Source organism: Patagioenas fasciata, chromosome 3 (assembly GCF_037038585.1).
Source record: "Patagioenas fasciata isolate bPatFas1 chromosome 3, bPatFas1.hap1, whole genome shotgun sequence".
Classification (NCBI taxonomy): Eukaryota; Metazoa; Chordata; class Aves; order Columbiformes; family Columbidae; genus Patagioenas; species Patagioenas fasciata.
In genome coordinates, this window is record NC_092522.1 from 101,316,746 (window position 1) to 101,343,592 (window position 26,847).

Genomic DNA, 26,847 nt, shown 5'->3' on the forward strand with positions numbered 1-26,847 from the left:
ATGAACTACTTGCTGATGCACTGGAATGACAAGATATATTAATGACTTTATATCAACAATGTAAAATTCATTGTGTTAATTGATTACCAAAGGTAATGTGATTGCCATGATTACATCATGACTTTGCATCATACCTGAGATTTCGCAAGAATGTATTAAAAAGATAGCTATAGTTCTGGTCTTATCAGGTCAATAGTTTTTGGTATTCATATATTACATGACTTAAAATTTGCTAACTAAAAGTAGCATTGCCATATAGCATGTAGTAGCATATGTAGTAGCATATTATAGTATGATACTAAAGTTGCATACATGAACTTTCCAGGGCTTCTCTTGCATCTTGAACCTTTACATGGTGAAAAGTATCTTAGAATCAGATGATGACGCAGCAGGGGTAACTCTGGCTGTAGCAGTGAGAACATTTGTTATTAAAAATGAGACTTTTGAGTCAGGGCTCCAGACCATTTTCAGAGCTTTAAATGTTTTTGTTCTATGAATTGTCTAACTGTTAGAGAGCAGGTTTAGCCTGGATCACCTTCTGATTATTTTCTGTTTTCACTAGATCAGGTTTGAAGGCAGATGGCTTATTTTCCACCTCACAATAACTGAAAGCCAGATGGTTAATCCCACATCTCCTGGGATGAGCTCAGGTTGCTCTGTTTTCTAACCATGAGGTGAGTTCTCTAAGAGCTGGTCACTGTACAAATGTTGTACAACCTACCATCACAGCAGTTGCTGACTGCAACTAATTTTTCAGATACTGAGTTCCTGTGTGCTAAACCTGGTTAGCAGTGACCCATTAGGGAATGGAGAAGTACATTTCTCTCTTGAAAAGGCACCTGGCACAGGTATTAGTGACCTGAATGGAGCATCTAGGAAACCAGGCAAGCAGAAAGGGGTGTCTGTAAGGAAAGACTGGTATGCTTTGGGGACTTCCTGTTTGGGACTTAGAAATGGGTATTAAGCAATTATGTCTGAGCTTAAACTAGGCTGAATAAGCTCTCTTGTGTGCAACTTTAAGAATTATTATGTTTGAGAGTTATTTGAATATCTATAAAAGGTGGCTGGGTAACAAGAATAATCTGAGAGAAACTCATGCTCTTACATAAGTACAGACATAACTTTTTAAGTCATTCTGCTGGATAATGGTAGTTTTACTGAGTCAGGTCATTAATACTTCATACTGAAAATCTAGTAAGTTGTCTTGCAGATAATCAAGACTGATGACAGCTGAAACGACAACATATGTTCCTTCTGGTGGTGTGACAAAGAATTTGGACAAAAGAGCTGTGGCACTACCAGCTTAACTGTCACAGCAAAGTCAAGACTCCTTGGAGAAAGTTTCTGTGGGAAACCAAGTCCCTGCACTTTTAGATTCAGATGAAGGACTTAGACTCATGTCTTTGAGGTGGGTACTCTAGTTGTCCCCAAAGTAGGATGTGCGCACTCCTCAGGGGTACTCAAGACAATCCATTGGGGTGCAGAGAGAAAATATTTTCGTCCCACTAATAAATAAAATAAAAACCATTTAAAAATAGTGTTTATCTAATCCTTTTTTGTTGGAACGATAAAGGACTCAGCACTCCGATTCAATGTGAATCACGTAAAAACCATTTATTACAGAAACATGTCTCCTTATATACACAACTATTCTCTAATCACGAATCCATGCTCCAAGCATGGATTCGCTAAATGAGTATCATGGGCAGTCCACACGCTGGAGCCCCACCGATGATAGGTCTGATGACTCACGCCATGCTGAGGCCCTGTTAATGAAGAAACGCCCCACTTTCTCACAGCAGATTCTGTTCTCAGCTTCTTGAAGTGGCCTTGAGATTCCTTTGGGCCTGACTAATTCAACAACATATCTCCTTCTAATGAAACCCCTCCACACTTTTTAATTTCTATTTTTTGTGTATATTTTATAATATATGTAGTATATTAGCACAGGAGTCAATGTATATAATTTATAAATAGAGAAAGAAACATATATTGAGTAGATGTGCTCAGAGTTTTTTTGCTAATAAGGGTGTGCAATCAAAACAGTTTGGAGATCACTGGTCTAGTATACGTGTAATAGCCCTTCTTTCTCTCTGAACTAATTAACAGTTAATTGCAGATATAAGAAAAGTACCACTCACAGAAAAAAGTATCACGAGGAAGAAGTGCTTCTAAGAATCTGTACATAGAAAGATCTTCTGCAATTGCAAGTGCTTCTGTTGCCTGCATTTCTTTCTGTATTTCTAGCATGTCCGTATCAGATATCAGAAGCCTTTCCCAGTAAGTGTCATTCATGTGAATCCCACAAAAGCCTTTGATAAATGGGCTCTCCCAAATAATGTTTCACTGAAAAAGTCCAACAAGATTTTGCCTGAAGTTCTCTGATTTATTTTATTTTAAAGTATTTATTTACTTAGAAGTCATTACAATGCATTGCATTACATAAAAATGATAGGCACTGCACTGGTGAATATAAATAATATCTGTGAGTCAGAGGAATACATTTATCATTCTCATGTACATGTGAGCTTATTCTTACACTCTTGAAGCTTTCTGGAAGAATATGACTGGATGACTTCTAAAATTAATGATAGTTGCTGTGCAAACCACAGTTTAAAGGATTATATCCATACACAAACATATAGAGGCTTTGTTTTCTCTATTCATTTTTTTCTCCTGAATGTCTAAAAATAAAAATTTTATGCATTGAATGGTTGACTCTTCATTTTACATGATATTAATAAATTCAGAAAATACAGAAATGTAATTAATTGTCAGCAGCACTGCTAGTCTATGGCATGATGAATATATCATTTTTACAAGAGTGATGTGCATGCAGGAATCTTTGTCTCATGTTTAGAAATACTTTATGCTGATTTGCTTTTGCTGTTACTTGTATACTAGGCTTATGAAATAGACTTTTGCCCATGCAAGCAAATTGGCTTTGAATATGGGCATGAAAAATCTCATCTCTTATAGGAGCAAAAAAGACCATAGCTGACTTTTTGTCATTTAAAGAGAAAGTAAATTTACACCAGCAGGAAAACTCTTTCTGTTTTTATGGACAATATGGCCATAGTGTTTCAGTTCATATCAGGAGTGAACTTGTGAAGTGAATCTCCTGACACCCCCCAACTGCTTTCTTCAGTTCATATTGTGGAATGGCCTCAGTATACATGAATTGTATTTTAGATGAAATAAAAACTGGAAGGTGAGTTCCAGCTGCAAATGATAATTTGGACAATCAGACTAGATTAAGGCAAGTCCAATATAAAAAAAAAACAACGTGAATATCCAGTCCCTACCGCTGTTTCACTCTACAGATCTTCTGTTTGTCTTAAAGACTTGCTAGCCTGGACCTAGTTTTGGTATCTCCTTTGGAAAGGAATTGGCTTCCAATGCTGTTGTGCCAATATAGCTGTGATGGTACAGAGTCTGTAAAACAGAGCAGCCTTCAGCAAGAAAAAAAGATATCCGAAAACACTATCTGAAGGCATTCCTGCTGTAAACAGCACATTCCGGGTCAAGCAGTGAGCCACCTAACAGGTTCTTCAGTGATATCATCAGCCATATGAGAACAGATCTTCTGTTTGCTCTTTTCTTAGTGAAACAATGGTTAAAGACCTCTGGGAAAGCTTGGGTCATATTTGTAGTAAATACAGGGAAGCTGATGGACATGACATGGTTAAGTGAACATAGTCTGTTCCTCACTGCTTGGTGGCCACGTAGTGGCAGTTCCAGCCAATTCTGAAAGCAGTCTGACTTATGATAAGATAGATCCTGCTGAAGTAGTCTAATAAATAAGATATTTATCAGAATGTTTCATAGGGTTCCAGCTCATTATATTTTACTTTCCCTCTGTTATAGGGAACATTAGCTTTCTGAAGGGGTCATTTTGAAAGTGGTCTTTGTAGTAGCACTAGGACAATATAGATTGCCTTCAGTGACTTTGCTTGCTTTGTGTGTTTGGTTTAGGAAAAAGCACATTTCTTAGTCTCACATGTGATTTGTAGAATTGCAGATAGCGGCAGGATCTGTGTGTAGTATGCACTAATAAATGCTAGAATCAGTTCCTTTAAGCAGGCCATTTTTAGAGTTGCTTGTATTATAGATTGAACAGTTACTTACAGCAACATAAGATCTGACAATAGCAAGCCTTTTCTCCTGCTGCCATTTCGACCTTTAGAGGAAGATATCATCACTATTAATTGTATTACATAAAGTGTATGCATAATATTTGAGGAGATGAGAGTGATGAAGACCAACATGGATTTTGTCTTTCAACTTTTCCTGTTGCCTGATGTTTCACAGATCATCAAAGTTCTTTATGCTTCCAGGGGCTGAGAAAAACTAATAAGTGCCTGTAAATTCTGGCTTAATTTTTTTAGATAAAATTTTGTCTTTTTTTTTTTTTCAAAAAAGTGATTTGATTATTTGTAAGGAGCATATCAGTGAAAAGATCATTTTCCTGTTCTTTATGATTAACTTTTATTGCTAGCATATCAAAATGATTTCTTGGTACTGGGTAGTGGCTGTCATCACCAGGACACACACGATCCCTACTGTGCTCTAATTTAAACATACAGAACCTTAACTTGTGGTCCAGTAGTCCACTTCAAAGTGCAAGTAACTTTTCATGGTTAACTAAACAGTGTGTTAGTCAAATGTAATAGTTAAACACACACATAAAAAGTAAATACACTGTGCGTACAAGGAAAATAAACCTGTCTGCAGATCCTTCATTCTTCCCTTGGTTAGATGTTGCACACCGCAGATAGATGTGATGGCATCCATTCCGTCACTGCCTCTCACTAATTTTGCAGAGCATCAAGAAAGAGTCGGGAGAACAAGTGTTTTGGTTTCTAGTGCTTTTAACTATTTTTAAAGAGCAATTTTTCTATTTATTAAAAAAAAAAAAAAAAAAAAAAAAGCTTGAAAAAAACACCTTCCATCAAACACCAGTGATTGATGGAAACAGTTTCTGAACCTCTCTGAGTATTTTATGTCATGGTCAGACTCTTCTATAAGGAAATACATACAATAAAAGAATAAAATTGTACTTCCTTCAGACCTGCTTTGTAAAACTACCTGGGCCAAGCTATTGAACTTACACTAAAGGTCATGCAGTTTCATGTCAGTATTGTAAGTCCAATGGTAGGGGCAGGGGCTCTGTTTTACAAGTCAGAGTCTTATCTCTGCCTGCAGAGTCCTACCTGGAACAGCCTAATAAGTATATCAAGGGCTAATAGTCTGCTGCTGGTGATGTTCCAGAGTAGATCTGATTTTCTTTCTCACAGGAACTAGGAGAGAAGGAAAGAGAGCAACTTGAGACTTGGTGTTTATGCTCTTCTGCACACTCAGTCAAATGCTTAGGGCTTCAGTGCCTGTGCTGTGCATCTCTGAATAGTTATTAATAGCAAAAATGATACTGTGGTAAGCTCCAGAAAATCTGAAAATGTTTTACTTTAGATGTTTTCTCTCACCCTGTCTTATATCAAAAGAATGCCTATTTTAGCAACCACTTTTAACTTCAACTTTTAAACTTTTGGAGTGAAATCGAGAGTTATCCTAGGTACAAAACTCATGTTAGCTTTTATTTGAAACTTCCTGCACCATCTTTTTTTTTTTTTTTTTTTTTTGGTCTATTTTTCCCCGAAGTAGAAATAGAGCTGTTAATAATGCTTCACACCACTGTCACTTACTGAAGGATAGTAGTTTTTCATTATAAGCCTACCTTCCATGTCTTCTCCTAAGAAATCCTTAGAAATTGTTCTTTCTGCTTCAAAATTTGCATGCAAGATCTGTGGCCAGAGGTTAGCTTTGGACCAAATTTGATAACATTTAAGTCAGTTTTCTGATTTAGTTTTTAATAAAAACTGAAAGCAAAAGATGACATAATGATGGATGCCTGTACGACAGTGTGTCAGGGCTTTTCAGCTGCCTGTCTTTCTGCCAACAATTGGACATGCTGTGATCATAAGTGCCAAGGAGCTAAAACAAAATGACATTTCTGTTTCTTAGTACTGGCAAAAGTGAAGTTTGGATGCTTAGCAAACACTGTCGACCACTGTCTCCCTTAACATCTGACTTATTCCAGTAACTAACTTCTGATTTTGAAAATGAAGCAAAATGAAGCCCCATAAACTTACACAGATGAAAAATAATCCTACTTTCCTACTACAGGCTATAGAAAGAAAACGTGGTATTGTTTTGCACCAGAAGGTGCTGACTTCTGAAGATCTCAGAAAGAAAGGCACTCAGAATCTGTAAAGCATCACTTAAAAACACGTTTTTTGGTGTTAACACTATAAAGGAAAAGAGGATACCATAGATAACCTTATGTCCCTTTGGATGCTGGGAACCCCTGGTTGCACAGCATCAAACAGGTCTCCAACCAGGGCACAGCACACTGCCCGGATCCCATCCGTGCAAGGGTTACTCCTTTTTGGTCATTTGAGATCTTACAGGTCTTTCTTAAAATAAAACAGTTTTATTAATAATTTCTTGTGTCAGAAAAAAAAAAAATGTGTTCACATGAAAACATCTTGCTGCACTTTTTAAAGGCAGGGTCGCACAGGGGGTGTAAATGCAGGTACAGCGTGGGAGCTGCCCACAGGCTCCTCTGTTACAATGAGGTGATCCTGTGTCCAGGGGTATCTGCAGCACAACACACCCCGAGGGCAGACTCTGCGTGCACCAGAGCACAGCACGGGCCTGCGCCCACTCAGTTCACCTCCAGTTTGCATCACTAATTCCTTGAGGTCTCCTGAGCAGGATCACTACAGGGATGCACTTGTAACCTCAGCCACCAAGGGCTTCAAGAGGCTGGTTAGTAACTCTGAATTTGTGCTGTACTTTGTAATTAGGACATATAAATAAGTCTTAAAATTACCTCTTTTATTGTCTTGTAATCAGGTTTTTTTCCCACTAACTTCTTTAAAAGCTTTCAGGTGTATTCTGCCCTAATTTTCTCTGTCATGCATTTTGTCTTCCTCTTTTTGCATTAATCTAAACAGAACTGAACTTCTGCTGTGCTTGTCTGATATGCGCCTGCAGTACTATGCCTATGTCAAGACATGGGTTCAAAACAACAAAGCCTTTTTATGCTTACACAGGAAGTGTGTTCTGCATGGTCTGATTGCAGCTATACAGGTTCTTTCCAGCTTCAATTTGTCTTGTTTATATCTTCTAGGTTTGGAAGACATTGGGTCTTTTGTTTTGAATGAATGCTACTATGACGATTTACAGACCATTTTTGTATGACACTTTTATGCTTTATGTTTTCATTGAGCTTAATTTCAGTCCTCTACATGTGTCTCCTTGGAAGACTAAATTTGAGTTCTACCACAAATGAACTAAGTGTAGTAGAGAGTCAGAATTAGGAGTGGTTATCTAAAACCTAACTAGAGTTTTGCTGTGTGTCTTGGAGTGTGCTTTCATTGCACATCCAGGTGCAGGTGAAATTCTAATTCTAACTGCTCAGCAGTGGTAATCTGTGACTGAGGAATGATCTGGCATGGATGGCAAGAAGGCCCAGCTGCAAGAATGGGTTAAACTGGCTTGAATCAGGAAAACCAGAGACAGAATGGACTCCTTGCAAAGGAGTGATATTTCCCTTGGTGATAAGAAACAGCCTCAGCATTGTCCTGTAGCCATCCTGGAATAAGAATGCTCAGAGGCCCAAGCTCAGGGGCCACCTTTGGGCAGCAGAGCTGGGCTGTGGGATGGACCCACAGTGGACTGAGGTGTCCCATGAAACCACTCTTGGGGCTGGTGCTGGTGCAAGTGTATGTCAGGAATCTGCTTGTGACGCATCCTTGAGGACTCCATGTAGAACCACATATTGTGGTAGAACTCTGCCCATTGCATTGTTCATTATTTTTTTCTTTTATATTTAAGCATAAAGGTGTTTAATTTGTTCTGAGTGGTACCATAGAAATTCCCCAACACAAGCAATTCCCATATGGAAGTGGGTTGTGCTCAGTGTTTCAGGTACCTCAGATCACTCCTCAGGTATGATACAGGTTCTTGCTGTTGGACTATGTTTTATAACATTTAGCAATGCCAAGCCAAATGCAATTGTGCCTAGACAAACAAAATGCAAATGGTGACTATCTCTTGAAGGTTGGGGTCACTTGTGATGTCACAGCATGCGAATTACACTGGACCTATCCTCAACAATTGCTGTTTTCCTTCTCTAAAAATATCAACAATAATTTTGCCAATTTTTATGTGATTTTCACAATGAAAGACACTCGTGTGTTATGACTCAGAGCCTGTGTGAACAGTTTCCTATGACTCTGCACTATCTTGCCTTTCCCACATCACCCTATGATGACATCTATGCTTGCTCTGGAATTTATGTCTGGAATTTCTGGATCTGATTCACATAGAATGGAAAACTTTTACAAATTTGTCTATTATCCATTGCTGGATGACTAACTTTTATTCAGTGGCTCCATTACTGGTTTTTTGCTTCAGAAGTTCCTCAAAGAGTTTGTGCGATATGGCCAAAGTAAGGACTCATTAGATGGTCTGCTTAATTGTTGTCCTAGAATGGCATTAGAATTATGTATCAAAGTTGTGGTTCTTGGACTATTCCCTTCCAAACACATGTTAGTATGTGAGTGCAGTGGTCTTAAAAGCTTTGTTTGGGGCCACAGCTGGGCAGAATTAGGAGTATCTGAGGGTCTGCAAAGCTAAATAGAACTGGGAAAAGAGTCAGCTGTGGGGGGAAAAGGAGGCAAAAGTTTACACAGGACTGAAAGACAAGGGAACAAGAACCTGTTGGGAATGTTGGTAAGGAACTCATGGCTGGGGTGGACTGGGTAGTAGCAGCTCATATGTCTGTACGTCTGGAACCCAAACAAAAAAATTGTGCTGAGATTTAGAAATTTTTTGGTGGATGAAAAGGTTTGAAGCAAGAAAGCAAGCCTGAATTGAAAAGGAACTTATTGTTTAGACACCAAGATATTTCTGTCTGAGTATATTGCTGGAAACTGATATTCAGTGCTCATGAACCCTCCTAAACTAGGCTTTGGGAGTAGTGATGACAATTAGTTTACAAAATAGATTTTCAAAACTTGTTATATTTGCATGATTTTTCAATTCAGTGCATTTTATGAATCATTTTAGTAAAAATAAAAGATGATAAAATATTATAAAAAATCAAATCTCTGTTATGCTAGATCTTGTGCTTGCAAAGGCAGCCCTGCTGCAATGCTGTGTAAATCAGTGTGCAAGAAATAATTTTGTTTGAAAACTCTCATTGAGTTTCTGTGTGTAATGCAATATGCATTAATTTTACACTGTTATATGTGAAATTGTTTAGAAAATTTAGATTTAGTTAAGTATCAGTATTGATTAAAATCATCTAAAGAAACAGTATATCTGACTCTCACATTGTGACATTATTTGGTAATTGCAGCACAGGTATGAACAAAAGTGACCATAACTGTTTCTTCTTCTGCAGGACTGGATTCTCTATTATCTTTTCCTGAATGTGTAGTTTAAAATCTATTTTGGATTTTTCCTATAAAAATAAGTCCTACAGTGCTTCACACAGGAGTGAGGCATTGTCAGTGTGGTGACTGCTTCAGAAGCATTCCAGTTGAAAAACACTCAGCTGGCATAGTTACAGGCATCAACATTTCTTCAAGGAAGGGAGTAGTCCAAGGACACTAAAGTTAACCTCATTCACTATAAAATACTTTGGAAGCTGTAACTTCTACCCTGACAGCCACCAAGGAAAAAGTGACAAATGATTCCTTTGTTACAAACATCAGTGTGGGGTTTGATTTCCAGAGACCAGCAGAGATGATGCTCAGATACAGAGGAAGGTATTACATCTGAGCTACAGCCAATACTAGTCTCTAAGCTCTCTTTATATTCGATTGATCTCTGGTGCTTAACTGTCAGTAACAAATATCCCAAAGTATTACTTCTAAAGTTTGTTCCTAATAACATTTCAAATTTGAAACTCTTTCCTTATATTTTAGTTGTTCATGAGTCTCTATAGAACAGATAGCCATGTCCATATCAAACATGAGTAGAAAAGGTAAAATATTGCTTCTACTGAAGTCAATGAAGAATGTTCCAGTGACTCACATAGGGAGAGTATTTCACACTTAAACTGTGTAAAGTCCTCTTCTTCAGTGTTTAAGTGTGATGAATATCTGTTTAGTTATCCTGAGACAGCTACACTTGGCAGATTTCCTGTTTACTTCTTCTGGTCAACCAGGACCCTTCTCTTGTTCCTCTAAACTTAAGACTTGTCTTTACTCCAAGCTTGAATTACCTGGGGTTGCCTAAGAGTAAGACAACTCTTCTCTCCTTGTCTGTCTCCCGTGCAAGTGGTACTCAGGCAGCAATGAGATTTTGCTTTAGTGGCCCAGTGTCTCCATGCCTTTACCACCTCTAGCAACAATGGCACCTGAATTTCACTCACATTCTCTAATAATAGATCACTCACCTGACGCGAAATGTCATGAAGAAAGCTTTGATTTATGGGAGTTGGGAGAGTGAGGTTACACTTGAAATTATTCCTTGGACTGAAGGTGTAGTATCTACAAGGCTTGAGATGTATGCAGTTATAGTTACTGTCAATAAAATTATCTTTCAACAACTACAAACAAAGTAAAAACATTGCTAATCCTGAGTCCGAGAGAGTGAAGAAGTAGAGTTGAATATCATAATCTATTTGTAGTGCTCTGTTCTGGCATCATGCAAGTCCCAGTGCCATAATGGAAATATTGAGAATTTCAACACAGAAATGATGGAAATATGCTTTGAAACACATTCAGACTCAAATGTTTGAAAACATTAGTGTCTCATTTGGAAATTCCTTGAAAGAAATATATGTGGTGTGTCTATGAACAATCATTTTTCAGGTTCACAGAAAATTTTGGTATCGAAATCTTGTTGGATATTTAACAGTTGTCCGTAAGTATTTATGATCTTATGGCACTAATGTGATCCCCATTCCACTGTCAGACCTTCAGGGACCTAGGAAGTCCAGGACAATAAATGCTGTCAGAACTATTTGATCAGTTCCTTTCAATCACACAGATAAAAAAATCCCGGATTAAGACAAGGTTATAACCTATATAGACTTGGAGGAAGAAGCACACATAGATATATTTCTAAGTATATTTATTGCTGCATAGAAAGCGTGAAGGGTATGCTCCCTTTATATCTCAGCTAAGCTCTCAAAATAGCAGCTATGTTGACTTACATAATACACAAATCTTCTGCTGGGCAGGTGGTTTTGCTGAATGTAATCCAGAAATGAAACACAGAAATGGTGCAGATGCAACTCAAAACAAATTTCTTTTAAAATTTGAGCAAATAGTCATAGAAAATTTTCAAAATATTTAGTAGATTCTAGCCTCCTATTGAAGTTTACAAATACTTAAAATCATGAATAGTCAGAAAAGTTGCTAAAGTTGTGAGGTTTTGTTTTGTATAGTAACCTAGGAGAGATTTCTTTTTCCCTTGATGCACGTACAATACTGGATTCAGCCTCGGTTATTGTTAAACAAGCAGAAAATGTGCAGCTTAGTTATAATATCCCAGTTGTACCTGTTAATTGATAAACATCTGCCAAGAAAGATACATTTTCAGACAAAAATTACACAGTTACTTGATATCCTGGTATTGAATTTTGATGTGACTGAATTAATGGCATAAATGTATGGAAAGCATGTGAAATGACACTGTTACATCTTCAAAATGTGACTCATGCTCTGTTTCAGTATGAAGTAAATAGTGCTTTTTAACCTTTGTTTATGGCTTGAGTGACCAAGTGTAAGGCACTGTCAGGAACATACCAGTGGACCATCCTGTAAGCACAGACACACAGAGTTCCTCCCAAAGAATTCCAGTTATAGATGCAAAACTCCCCTTTGACTGAAAAGGATTTTCACTGTATGCGTACGCAGTCAAAAGCAAAAACTATTGGCAGAGTAAAATAGACAGGTAAACTGCAAAATACCTTGCTTTTCTGTAAATGGAGAAAGGATAATTTTGCTGGTTCCTGTATCTACAGGAGTTTTGGGCTATATCAGCATCCCGCCTTCCCCTGGGAAGCCGTGCACTGGCAGTGCATCCAGTGCCCTGGCACTGAAACCGATATATGGTGAACATGGGTATGACTTGTGAGCACTAAGCCCTCTTGTGATGTATTCCTGGAAAGGTCACCTTGGTTTTAACGCTTTCTTTCCAGTACCCCATAGGACGATGTGTTATATGATAAGGCTGCTAACTCAATGATGACATGGTATCTCCTGGGTGAGCCATGTTAAACCAAGTCAGTTAGAAGCTCATAGGAATAATGCATTTGCCAGACTTGGAGGCTATATTGAATGCCAGCAAAATTCTTCCAGTTTATCACTTAGAAACAGATGTACTGATGTTGATACTCTCAGATTTAATTTTTTACTGATGCATAATTTAAACTGTAGTTTTGCCTCAGGTCCAGTCAAGGTTAATTTGTATTTGCAGATCTTAATGAAAGAAACAAAGTGTGTCTGTCCATCTCTGAAATGCTCATGACATTTTTTTCTACTCAAGTCTAGCAGTAGAAATACTTACGAAACAGGATATCTTTGTAATAATGTTGTACATCACAGCTGTAAGTTATCTAAATAGGCATTATATCTATTACTGTTCTGTTACATTGTTCAATGCAACTGTTATATTCCATCAAAAATGGGAAAACATGTATATTATGAGTAGCAAGAAAACCAGCAGGTTGATAATTGCTATATGCTCACTAATGTGAATTACTAGCTGGCTCATCTATAATTGTAATTAACACCTCCTGCCTCAGCTATGCAATTGGCTGATGTTGCTACAATTTTTTGTTATATATTTAATCTTGTTTCTCTGGCCTGCTCTTCTATTAAATTTATAAGTAAACCTACAGACTATACATGGACCTGCCATGGAAGTTACTCATTAGTCACAGAAATTGTAACTAAAGGCCCACGTACATAGGCTGGTTGCACCTCCGGGGAGTTCACAGTTGACATGCTCCATTCTGGTTTAGCAAATGTGCCTGCTGTGTATCCTTTCACATTTGCTGTATCTGTTCTAGCTTAATTTGAATTCATGTTGCGAGCTTTCTATGATTCTTTCTGCGCCTACAGTCACTTTACAGATTTTTCTTCTAGGTACCATGTTTTGGGAAGTCCCAAACAGAGCAGATGAGAAATTCTGGAGCAAAACCGATTTCCACTAGAAAGCTTTTGGTGGGAGAGATCCAAAAAGCCCCAGTTAGGCTGGGTTAGGTACAACCTGCCTTCCCAGCTGCCAGTCTCAGGAGCTACCCACCTCCTTGGCAGCCTCCAGAGTGGGTGGCCACCAAGTCCGGCTCCCTCTGCTTCCCACTCCTCAGCCCTGGGGCTCCAGGGGCACAGGGCAGCCCCACTCCCACAGCCTGACGGCTGCTTGGGAGCTCCCAGCTCCGCAGGGACAGTGGGTGCCCAGCTTTGGCAGCCACCTGGACTCCGGGCCTGCCCGTCTCTCCCGCTCTGGTGCTGCACAGGCTTCCCTGCCAGATGGGCAGCGGGGAAGCAGGCTCCCTGCAGGGCCTATCCCCAGGCAATCTGGGAACCTGGGATCTCTGAGAGAACATTTTGTTTTTTGAAAGAAAATGTACATGGGCAAATTAAACACGTGGAAAGCAGGAGAAAGGATTTTCAGCGTGCTGCCGGCTCTGTTTCACTCTCCGTGAGGACTCCCTGGGTGTGCAGGCAGAGTCTCTCTTTGCAAGTTCTGATTCCACTTTGCCCACAAATGCTCAACACTCCGTGGATGGTGCCATCACAGCCTAGCTCCCTGTAGGGTTTCTCTCACTTTCAGCACGGAGAAGCCCTACAGCATTCCAGCTGCTTTATGCTTCGGAAAAATTAACCATACTTAAAATTGTGCATAATATCTGGGAAGTTTTGGTTTGATGTGCCAAAAATGCAGACTCCTTTTAGGCCCCAAATTGCATTTCCATAAAGCAAACAAAAGTATAAAAGATACTTCCTTGGGCTTGCCACCATGAAAAAGGTCCTGCGGGCACCCTTCTGGCATAGTCTGGCATTGTTTTGGACCAACAAAATAAAGGAGAAGACATGAAATTCAGTTATTTTCAGCTCAGAGATAACAGGTTTTGACACTAGGTGGTACTATAGACAAAGGCCAATATTTACAATCTTTGATGGCTAGGGATTGGCAGCTTTAACCCTGGTGTCTAATTTGGTGGCCTGATTATTGGCTTCCACAGCTCATATTATGCCTGAGATAAATATATTCTCTGAGACAAGTTTTCAGAGTCTTGTGCTATGTGACTCCTAGCTCCCTGCAAAATTTGCCTTTGTTATCAGTTAGGATTCTATCAGGTAATCCTTCAAAAATCTGTGAAACTATTTGACAGAGTTTAGGGGTAAATCTAACACCAGATATCACTTGCTAATGCAAAAAGGCATGTATAATGTTTTGAGCCTTGTGTGTTCAATTCTGAAAAGATATGTCTCATGAGCAACACTGGGAATATTTTGCCGCTTCAGCTGCCCCCTCAACAATTTTCGCTGTATAATACATTTTATGGCTTGATTTAAAGCATGGGGATCCATTTATCAAGGGCATTTCTGAAGACATTCTCCTTTCATTTAACACCGACAACCACTCTCAGATGGATAGGCATGTTATTTCCTTGAATTTTCACTGCTGTTTCTCAGTTTCTGCCTTTTTTCTTTCTGTTCCTCTGCAGCTACCTCAGCCTTAGTCACTGCTAAATCAAGACTCTCTACTCGTTCTTGTAAGGTGCTGTGCTTGTTTATGAACACAGTCTTAAGTTTGTTACCTGACACCATAGAAGCCGTTAGACATGATTTTTGCTAACAGTTAAAGTAGGATTGAAACTTCTTTGGATAGCAAAATGTTTTTAATGCCAGAAGCAGGGAATTCTAGCCTTGAAAAACCTATAATTAGTGGTGGTTTGATTTTTTTTTTTTTTTTTTAATTTCCCCTGTACTATTCTGGGTTCTAACAATCAAGATCTTTACTGTTTACTACAGAAGTTAAAATCAATCTGTATTAGCTACCCCTTCACAGGCACCAGAATGAACTGCCTGCTGATTCAATGTGATTCAAAACACCCTTAAAATGTGTTTTATTAAAAATACTTTATGTTGAAGAGGACACTAAAGTGGTTACCACAATACAAGATGTCTATTCTTTTCTGAAAAATAGATAAGCAACACTAAAACTGCACTATCATGTGTACAAAATCCATCATCAACAGTAGATTTAATGGTGAAAAGATTGACTTTTAAATAAATAAACATATTGGCAAACAACTGAAGAGCAGATAGCACACTTTTGGGTACTGTATAATTAATGGTGACAAGAGAATTGCTTTGTTCAAATAGTTTCAAAAAATAAGAGAGAACAATAAAAATTATTCTGTGTTTTTCCCAAAAGAGTAAGCTTTTCCTATTTAGCTTTGCTTAGTTGCATATACACAAGTATATACACTTATTTAAATATTATCTTGTACTGAGGTAAACTGGAAACATATGCATTTGGATATTTTTAATTGTACTACATAAATATTATCAACCATACATGCAATAAAAGGATAAATAGAGGTGGACATATTGAAAATATTACTTCGATACACAACTATGTGCTCCACCATGAATTGTTTATACTAGAGAATGGGAATCCTCAACAGTATCTCTAAATTAATTAGGAAAAAAAAAAAAAGTTCCTGCTTTTAAAAGTGAAAAGGAAGTGGAGTTTGCAGAGGTCAAAGTTCAGGCAGTCTGAAATTTTTAGTTCTTTCCTGTCCTAATTTCTAACCACATGAGGCTACAAAGAAGGTATAACTTAGGCTAGTGAGGCTTGTGTGGTGAATTCCAAGCATACATAGCAGACCCAGATATCACTGGTTGTAGGCTGGGATTATTAAGTGATGAGATTCATCCATTGGGCTTCATTTGGTTCATCATCTTCAGCTGAGACCTAAGTTCACAAATACTTAGCAATAAATTGTAACTTTACAACTTTTCCAGGATGCTATGTATTGTGTGAAGAGAAGCTCTTGTGGCAGCTGGTGGAAGCATAATCCGAAATCAAATGCAATGTCCCCGAAGGAAAGAACAGCGCAGTGACAGCTGCCACATCCCTTCACAGCTAGCACCATACTCTGCAGGCTGACAAGGTAGGGCAGGTGGAACCATAGCTTCACTCCTCTGCTTGGGGTGTCTGAGCATTTCTGCTGGTTTTGAGTGCTCTGGGTTTTATTTGCTGAGAGCATAGACCGTTTTCATTTTTGTCTGGATGCTAAGATTTGCAGGACAGAAACAAACCACATGTAACCATGTAGGACAACACTTGATATGCTCCTAAAATAGCTGTTGAGTTCATCTTGATTGTAGCTTGATTACTCCTAGTGCATAAATTGTTGATGTCTCCTTTCATATGTACTGCACTCGCTTTAAATTTTCTTTTTATTTAAAATGAGATTAAACGTCTCCTAGAATACACGTGGTAAAAAAAAAAAAGTAGTATTTGTAGAAAGAGTCAAGAAAGAGATCTTACTAAAACAATTTGACTTAAGCAACAGACTATAAATAAAATCAATATTTCAAGAGGACAGTGGTCTAATTACATTTTAATTGCATAGCAAAATGCCTAACCCAAATTAATCCACAACTGTCATGCTAAACTCTGCTTTTGTAAAGAGAAAAAACATTGCAAACTCATAACTTCAGGTGACCTCTCTGTGTACTTCAGGAACAGAACAGGTTCTCCCCAAGGTCACAGCTGCACAAGGAGCCCTGCCAGGCAACACCAGTGCGCTGGGTGCTTCAGAGTAATCAGAGACAATTAGACTGTCACCCAAACTGTTTCTCTGAGGCTTGGCACATGTACAATATGGATTTTTAGTGCATCCTAACAAAGACTTTGTAAAATATTCTGAGTAATAATGACCTTGCTGGAGACAATACTGCTGGAGTTACCAATACTTGGATTGTGATCATTCCTTTTCCTGTGTTTGAGAGATGTTGGGAGGAGCCTCTGCTGCCAGGAGTATAAGCAGAGGAGGCAGTTCTTGAGAAAGTTTCTGGGCAAAGCCTGGTCCATCTGCCAAGCAGACCCTTAGAGAGTGTATCTTGGAGATACTTTGTGTTTCCCCATGTGTTGACTACTGTGCCGATGGTGGGCTCCTCCTTTTCCCCTCTGATTGCTCTGCAAAGGGTTGAAGTGGGGAGTTACGGAAGATGAGGGACTCAGAGGTGGGGCCATCACTGAATGCCTTACCAGGCTCTTCAAACATGGCAGTGGTGTACTTTGGGTTAGTTTTGTCTTCTGCTAAATGATTTCATATGCTTACTCTTTTTTGGGCAATGAGCCGTACCTGCTAAATGCCCGGATCTAGTATTACCTGTGAAAAAGTATTGGAGGTGTATTTTTGTTCAAAGAAATCTGAAATTTTAACAGTAGCATACTATTTCCTTATGAAATAACTAGAATGCATTTATATCACTTTTATAAGGAGCACAAACACAGCTGGATGGCTAAAGCAGGTTTCCTTTCCCATCTTCCAACGCCAACATTATTTGTTTTCTCCATTCTACTTTCCTTTAACACTGCAAAATTGTGATACCTCTTTGACAAATGGCACTGGCTTCTACAAGTGGTCTGGGCTTATTACTAAGGGTCTTTCCCCCCCTGCCTAACTTATTGTTTCCTTGGCAGCTATAAATATGTTGCAGAGGATGGCAGATATGCAAATTCATCAGTATATCCTTCTGATATTATGGATGCACATGCTGGAGCCAGGCATTATGGCACTGTACTCTGCAAAGTGAAAACTCTGAGCTCCAAAGGCACTTAGGGAGCTGACTCCATTGATTTCAAGCACTGAAATATCTTGGAGAGGCTGAGTTTTAGGACACTAACTCTCATTGACTTTCAATTAGGATGTTCAGAGTTAAATCTTGCAAAATGCTGAGTATTCCTAAAATTCAGTGAGTAGCCACAGTTCTCCCTGAAAACAATTGGGTTTGAGGCTGTCCAACACCTTAGAAAACTGCTCAGCACTTTGCTGGGTCAAGCTTTTAAGAATGTTTCTGTCAGGTTGCTATAATCAGTTTGAAAATTCATGGCCACTTTTAGAAATGCTTGCAGATCCTGCGTGTGCAGCTTCAGTGTGCAGTATTAAAAGCGGTTCAGTAACAGAAAGATTTTATAATAGACAGCCAGACATAATCGTTTTATTATGAGGCTTTCCTAGCAGCTCACAGACAGCTTTGTTGTTCTCCAACCATTGATTCACATTTAAAAACTGGTCATTCTGTCTCTCTTAAATAACCACAGCTTTCCACTATATAGTAGTGCTATGAGTATTACAGCGTATTGACTTCACATATCATAATACAGCACCATGTCAATCCAGCTACCATTGCAGTGTTTGTCCACATTTTTGGTATGATAAAGATCTTTATGAAATCTTTTCTCTCTGAATGCGAAGAAAACTGTGATTCAAATGACAAAGTTATTTCATCCTACAATTAACATTTTTTCTTTTGTCAGGCAAATGATCTCTTTTAAAAAACAAAAAGAACTGAGTCAGTGAGGTTTTGTAAGGCCTGACTTTTAGCCTGCGCCCTGAAGTGGACCCTGGAGCTGTGTGTTGGCCATGAAGGATCCTTGAGCAGAGCAGGGGTTGGCAGCACAGGACGGGATTCCAGACAATGGTGTGATAATGCTTCCAGATCCTCTGGAGGAGTACAAGAAGTATGAGAAACCAAAAGGCTCTAAGTGTCTGAATCCCATCCTCTTCTGGGGACCGTTTCTTTCTTCAGAATTTTGAGAAAGAAAAAAAACCCAACATGCTTCACTACATATAGATAGATACTCCGTTCCTAAACTACATTTAAGGACATCCTGAGAATACTTTTTTAATGAATAAAAGCAAAGGAATGTTTTATTGTCAGGCTTTGTACCAGGCAGCTCATTTTTTGTGGCCAGAAAAATGATTTGGGAAACATTTAATTAAAAAGAGAGGTGCATTGACAATTTTGTTAGGATTTGGCAATTTCAGTATTGTGCATCATCTGCACTATTTTCAGGACTGCAACTTTCATCTAACTCTATTTTTGACACTTTAGCTTTTCTCAAAATAAGCCAGTAGGCACTAGACTGCATTGAAGAATCATGGTAGGAAATATTTAAGTTAAAAGTATAAAGTTTGTTTAAGCAATAACTTATTTTAAAAGTAAAATTAAAGTATTTTTGCTATTAAATATTTAGAAATATATGCTAAATTAATGGTCTAAAATACATTTATATTTTTGCAATAAATTGAAAATGTAGCTTATTACAGACTTCCAAGTCGGTATATCATTCTTGTTGATTAATTTTTATTGATTTAGGAAAACATTTAAAGTCACTTTTATCCCCAAATATTGCCTGTATATGGATTTACACAGATGAAACAGGCACAACTGAACTGAAACTTATTTTAATGCAAATATACAAATAATTCTAACTTTTTAGTGTTTTGTTGAGTTTTCAAACATCTTAAAGGAATAAAAAAACATACTTCCAGCTTCTCTTTCCACTTTCAGCCTAGAGCTTATATTTAGTGTTGGCTTTCATAGTTCAAAAAAATTCTCAACTATTGTCAACGTAATTGATATCAGTTCTACTTCTGGTTTCCTATGATGGCAATTTTTAAATTGCCAGTGATCGTAATTTTGGAAAGTGTTTGATTATTCCATGAATTACTTTGCAAGTGTTCTTTAGTTCCTTCTGAATTAATTCATGACAGATTTCTATATGGTAATCAGTTTGAATATTTAAAATAAAAGCATTCACGAAATCCTAACAGGCAGACTTAGCTTTTGGCCATGAATAACTGGAATAAGTTCAGATAATTTTTGGTGCTCTAAAGGTTATTCTAAATGTCATAGTTAAGGAAAGTTTAGTTTGGCAATGAACAGTAATTGTATAGTAATACACTAGCATTATTTATAGAGGAGTGAAGGATATTTCAGATGACTTTACTAATATCACTTAAAAAAGTGCATTACTTTGGGATGTACTGGCTTAATATTAGGTGCATTTTAAAAACAGACTAATTCGGCTTTTCTATCCCTGCTGGGAATCAAACAAGCCCCTTTCTTGTGAATTAGTGTTAATAAGTCTTCAATAAGTTCATCTGTGGGATAATTAATGACTCACTTGTTCTTGCCAGAACAGTTCAAGTGGGTTTCATGCAGCATGCTGAGCTATTTTCCTCTGGTGGGGTCATGCGTCATGTCAGCCACTTAACAGCAGTGACTGCACAACAGGTTTGGAAATTATATAAACAGAATAGCCCAAGCTTTTAGGCCCCGCTTGTGGTGCTTTCTGCCTTCTGCAGAGGAACAACTGAAAGACATATCACAAGGTACTTGCAGTAGTAAGCACACATGAAAATTGTCTCCTAATTTATCTGAATACAGCTTCATTTTCTGCAAAGTACAGTGATTTATGACATAATCATGCTCTTTATTTTCCGATATTTATAATCAACTTATGAGCACTTACAAACCTGTGGGATATCACTGCAAGCAGTAAGGGGAGACAGTAAAACTCTTCCCATTTAGTCCTTCTTTGTTGTGGTGTGCTTGGATGGGGAATGCCTGCACAGCCACCTAGTCCCCCCTTTATTCTGCCATTCGGTTGCTGACTGCAGCTGATCCTGTTAGTTGTCACTGGTATCATGTTACAACTGAGAGGGTCTACGTAGTGATCATGGCCCCTGTGTGGGGAGTTAAACGTACACAAAATAAAAACATGGGCTCTGCTCAGAAAATAATGTAGACGGTGTTAACGAATATACTTACAGCTTCAAAGAGAAGTCTTTTTAAGGGTCGTAGTGTTATACCCAGGAGATTCATTTGACATGACCCACATTTGTCTCCCTCAATGATCAATGGATGCCTTCTCCATCCATTAAGATTTTCCTGTAAGCAAATCTCTTATAGACACCTGAAGTATAGCCCCATTATAGAGGCTGTACAAGTGCTGCTCCTCCTCCTGGCAGGGCTCCCATTCCCTAACTGCTACTCTTCTTCTAACCCTCTTTACCTTCTATGTCTCCCCTTCCACAATGTCCAGGTTTAAACTGGGGCAGAATCAATTTTCTTTCTAGTAGCTGTGTTTTTGATTTAGTGCAAGAAGAATGTTAAAAATATACTGATGTTTTGATTGTTGCTGGCTAGTCAACGACTTTTTGACTTTTCATGCTCTACCAGGTGCATGAGAAACTGGGAGGGAGCAAAGCCAGGACACCTGACCCAAGCTGGACAAAGAGTTTGATGATGTCATACAAGGCCACGCTTTAATTTCTTTACAGCAACTATATTAACAGCATACGAGGCAGGAGTGGTGTTTATAAGGAGCTGGTACACAGCTGGTGTACAGAAGTATCTTTAAGTTTTAGATCTAACTCATAATCCTTTTCTGGCAATATTTTACATTTCTACATTTTTAGGAAGAGCTTTTTAGTCTCTGTATTCTCTCCTTTCTTCTCCTTAATTTCCTTGAGTGACAAGAAAAAGAGAGGAAGAAGACTGCATCTCTAACAGTGGCAATCTGTTTATGAATCATCTGTGCCAAAGTATATCATGTATCAACAATATGGTATCCACAAAGACCTTTTTCCCAGGCACTATAAGCCCAAATCTGTGATGGAGCTCACTGATTTTCTCTATAGTGTGTTCTCTGACTTATCTTGTTGGGCTGAATGGAAGGCCACACTCAGTGTGGTGAATCCTTCCTGACCGTTAGCTGGCAAGCAGTGAGATCCACACGCACAGACTCCATTTACACCTATTTAAGGCAGTGACTGAAAATGTTTAAAAGGTTGTTCGGATTACTCACTGTCTTAGGTACTGTGAGAAATAGAAAAAATGTGTGCATTTACTGATCTACTCTGTAACAAAGCCCACAGAACAGTCTGCCAGCTGAAGAGCAATTTAACTGGAAGGCTGCTGCCAGCTACATGAAATACATGCTCCTCTTTTAGACTGCTGAGATCAATAATGTACATCTGATGGCAGAATGGAATCAATGTCCTGAACTGAGCCTGTACTGTTCATTTCATCTCATCTCATCTCACCAGACCTCATCCCTGACTCGTCAGCAGAGCTTGACTTCCCTTGTTGGATTGTCAGTGATGGCAATTTTCTAGCATATGTGATGTAGGCAGTATCCACAGAGGATTAGGGTGACATACCAAACACATTTAATTTCTTTAAACCAAGACCTGACTAAAGGTGTTTGATGGAAAAAAGTGTCTTGTATTACTATGCCAATCTACAAATCTTTCAATGAAAACCGTTTACAAACCAGCATGTGATTACAAATGATTCATCCATGAGCAGAATATCTGAAATAACACCTTTTGAGAGGTACGTTTGAGACTAAAAGTTGTCTCATGTATCACACACTTACATTTACTCTGTACCTGGAGATACTGCACATTTGTTGATGTATTTTATTTTGGTAATATCATTATGATTATGCTTCTGTGTAACACATGGTGAAGCAGAATAAATACATCCTTCATCCTTGTTATGAATTTCTCTCTGTCTCTTCAAGTGTGCTATCACTGTAAAACAGACATCTCTTCACTACTTCTCTGCTCTTTTCCTCTGTGTTTTCCCTGCGGTGCTATAGCAACTAATGGCCAGACCATTTAGATTAGATAGAAGAAAGGAACTTATTTGAGTCACATGATCTCATAATGCTTTCAGTTGTTATATGTTCAATAGATGTAAAAGTGATTGAAATCACAGAGGGCCAGGCAATTACTGGTATTTCCTTTCTACTCAGTGCAAAGAAATGACTGCTTCTGGCAGACCTAGGTGTAGATATGCAAAACAATTCATAAAAATTACATTCTGGAGAGTTTACTTCCCCTCACTGACTATAAAGGGACTCTAATGAAACTAGTTCAGACTTAAATAATACCAATGCTAATGCTAATATTGCTACTAATAAATATTTTTCAAAATGGGATTCTGTTGCTTAAACTTGGATGTTGAATGTCATCTCAAGTATCCCAGACATCTCTGTCTCCAGTTGCTAGTAAAGAAAGATATAGGTCTCCATTAGATTCTGCGTCATTCCTGCTAACTCCATGTAGGTGGCTTAGATGTCCTAGAAAATCTCAAATGTATCTAAACCCCCATGTCTAGACACCTGGATTACTTTTCAAACATCTCAAATGAAGTGGGCGAATTCTACCCATAATGATAAAAATTATCTTTAGGGCTTAAACTGGAGTAAATGTTAAACCAGTTGCCTCAAAAGATTTTTACCTTTGAAATAAAGGTCAGTGGAATCTGGTTCTCAGATTAAACTAACGGACCACGATTACATAATGAATGCAACGGTTTAGGGGCTAATTTTATTAGCACACTGAAGTGGATGTGATCTACCTTGACTTCAGTAAAGCATTTGACACAGTCTCCCACAAATTCCTCACAGCTGAACTGAGGGAGTGTGGTCTGGATGATCAGGTAGTGAGGTGGACTGTGAACTGGCTGAAGGAAAGAAGCCAGAGAGTCCTGGTCAATGGGACAGAGTCCAGTTGGAGGCCTGTATCTAGTGGAGTGCCTCAGGGGTCAGTACTGGGGCCAGTATTATTCAATATATGCATCAACAACTTGGACGAGGGAATAGAGTGTACTATCAGCAAGTTTGCTGATGACACCAAGCTGGGAGGAGTGGCTGACACACCAGAAGGCTGTGCTGCCATTCAGCAAGACCTGGACAGCAGCTTGGAGAGTTGGGTGGGGAAAAATGTAATGAAATATAACAAGGGCAAATGTAGAGTCTTGCATCTGTGCAGGAACAACCTCAGGTTCCAGTATAAATTGGGGAATGACTTATTAGAGAGCAGTGTAGGGGAAAGGGACCTGGGGGTCCTGGTGGACAGCAGGATGACCATGAGCCAGCACTGTGCCCTTGTGACCACGAAGGCCAATGCCATCCTGGGGTGTATTAGAAGGGGAGGTGGTTAGTAGGTCGAGAGTGGTTCTTCTCCCCCTCTACTCTGCCCTGGTGAGACCACACCTGGAATATTGTGTCCAGTTCTGGGCCCCTCAGTTCAAGAAGAACAGGGAACTGCTGGAGAGAGTCCAGTGCAGAGCCACAAAAATTATAAAGACAGTGGAGCATCTCCCTTATGAGGTAAGGCTGAAGGAGCTGGGTCTTTTTAGTTTGGAGAAGAGGAGACTGAGGGGTGACCTCATTAATGTTTACAAATACAAAAAGGGTGAGTGTCACGAGTGAGTGTCAGAGCTCCTCCTTACCAGCTAAATGAGTGTCTCACCCCCAGCAGATGAACAAGTCCTAATCAGGAGGTGTTCGTGCACTGCCTACCTTTTACAAAGTATGCGCGTATCATTCAATTTAAGAAACAGGGCAAACAAATTCATTTATATTGTCCTGAAGGATTTCACTAGGATTTATATTTATATTATTGAAAGTTTCAGGATTTGTTTATGCTGGCCTAAAAGAGCCAAGGAAAGTCAAAACATTTGAGATCTTTAGCAATGTAAAAGCCTTCCTTTACACAGCCTACACAGAAACCAAGAAGCAAGTATCCCTGGCCTTTCTGATTTATGTTCTTTGTTTCTCATACCTGGATGTACAGTGCTGCTGGATGTACTCCAGCTGCACCTTATGGATTCTGTCTCACCCTTCCAAGTTGTCTCCATACTTTTTACTACATTGTGGATCCTGGCATATGCTAATAAGCTCATTTTTAAAGTTGATTTTTATAATATAATGAGATATATTCCAGGACTTATAGGAGTTTTGATTATGGTAATTTCTTTGCAACCAATCCTGGAAATGTAAATTATTCTTCTATCCTACTTCCTCAGCATGTTCTTCTTTTTCTATATAATTCTCTTTGCTTTAAGATGTATCACATTCTTCTTCACGAACACATTTATGGTGGGTTTCGTCTGAACAAATGTATATACCTACAGTACTTTATGGATTAGTCATCTGAAGCTCCCTTACAGTCATCACAGAGAAACAGGCCTCCCCAGGGTATGATGTATGTTATCCTACAGTACACATTGGAAACAGATCAGATGAATGACTCTCTGAATGTGCCTGTTGCTCTACAGTGACTATATGGGAAGGCCAGGGTGAGAAGCTCAGACGTAAATGTCCACACTGTAGCTATTTAAACTTACAGAAAACAAATTCTACCCTAAAAATCATCTGCCCAATTTCTTATTAGAGTCTGTTTTCACAAAATAAAATTTTAATACCGTTTAAAATTTATTTAATTTTGATTTGAGCCCCTGCATGTAGTAAAATTTTCACAGTTAGATAATTCCTTCTCTGACTCTGACGTATCCTTTTTTAAGATTATTGCTTTGAGTCAGGCTAAACACCCTGCTTGCAGAATGTGCATCGCTCGTGTTTTATATGGTATTAACATATGTATGTGTTAGTCCTGTTTCTCTGAACAATGATTCAGGATGGAATTATATACATATTTTGAGGCCAAATTTCCCAGTGTTCTTTTTCAGAATATGTGCTAATAACAACAACAACAATGACAATAATATTAATTAATAATGATAGTTAACCAATAATTATACAATAAATCAGTGCTGTAAATCAAACATTGACTAATCTAACTTTAATTTTTTTTTTTTTTTAAATTCTGTAGTTAAATATATGATTGTGGAATTTGTTCTCACTTGTATATGCTGAAAAGAACAGAATAACTTTTGCTTAGGTCACCTTCAAGATCTTCTGACAAGGTATATATACTTTTGACAGCTCATAAAATCCTACACTTCTATTTGTTAGTAGTAACCCTATCTGTAGGAACAGGCAAGTAATTTATTTCAAGAGACAACTGATTCCATTTGAGTTCTGATGCTTGTTGCTCTGGATGTTAAAGTGCAGACATTGTTTGACCCAGGTAAAATAGTTTTCATTATGTTTCTTCAGCTGGACTGGAGAACACATTCCCTTTAAATTCCATCTTGATTTCTGTGCCCTGCAATGTATGGCTTATAAAAGCAGGTCTCAGTCTTTGGGGTCAGGCTTTTGTGCATCCATCATCTTTGTTTTGTATAAATTTATGCAATTCATATTTATTTCTAGGTTCTTTTAGGGAAGATACACATTTGTATGATGATTTTATTTAACTTTGATCCACATTCAAAATTTGCTTTACATGCCTGCTTTTCTTGAAGTGGTGATGTTAAAGGTTAGGGGGCAATTTATAACAAAACAAACAAAAACTGGCTGAAGACTTTAATTCTGTAGTAACCCAGGCTGTCTTACTATGCATTTGCTGTAAGATTGTTCTTACTGCAGATCTAGTTCCTACTCATTTTTAAATGTACTGTGCATTCTGCCCTCGTTTGTTAGTTCCTTGTGCCCATAGTTGTGACTACTCATTTTCTGAGCATGTGCAGAAGTGCACTGTGCTGAGCAGGTCAGCACATACCTTAGGGCAAAGTGTGATTAGGATCCAGAAACAGGCTGAACAGATTGCAAAGTCCTCAAAGGACCAGGTTTGATTGGCATTTGCAGAGCCTTTATAGCGTGCACTATCTGTGTAAAGGTAGCTGTGCCCACCTCATGTGATAACTTCATGGTTAAAGTGCTATTCTGCTAACCAGACCCTTAATTTTCTCTTGCTTTGAAGATGACACTAACTCCATATGTCCTTTATCCTGGCAGAAATGTTTATTATTGGATTTTTATCATTGAGTGCTTATGATTGGATTTTTTACCAATTGTTATTTG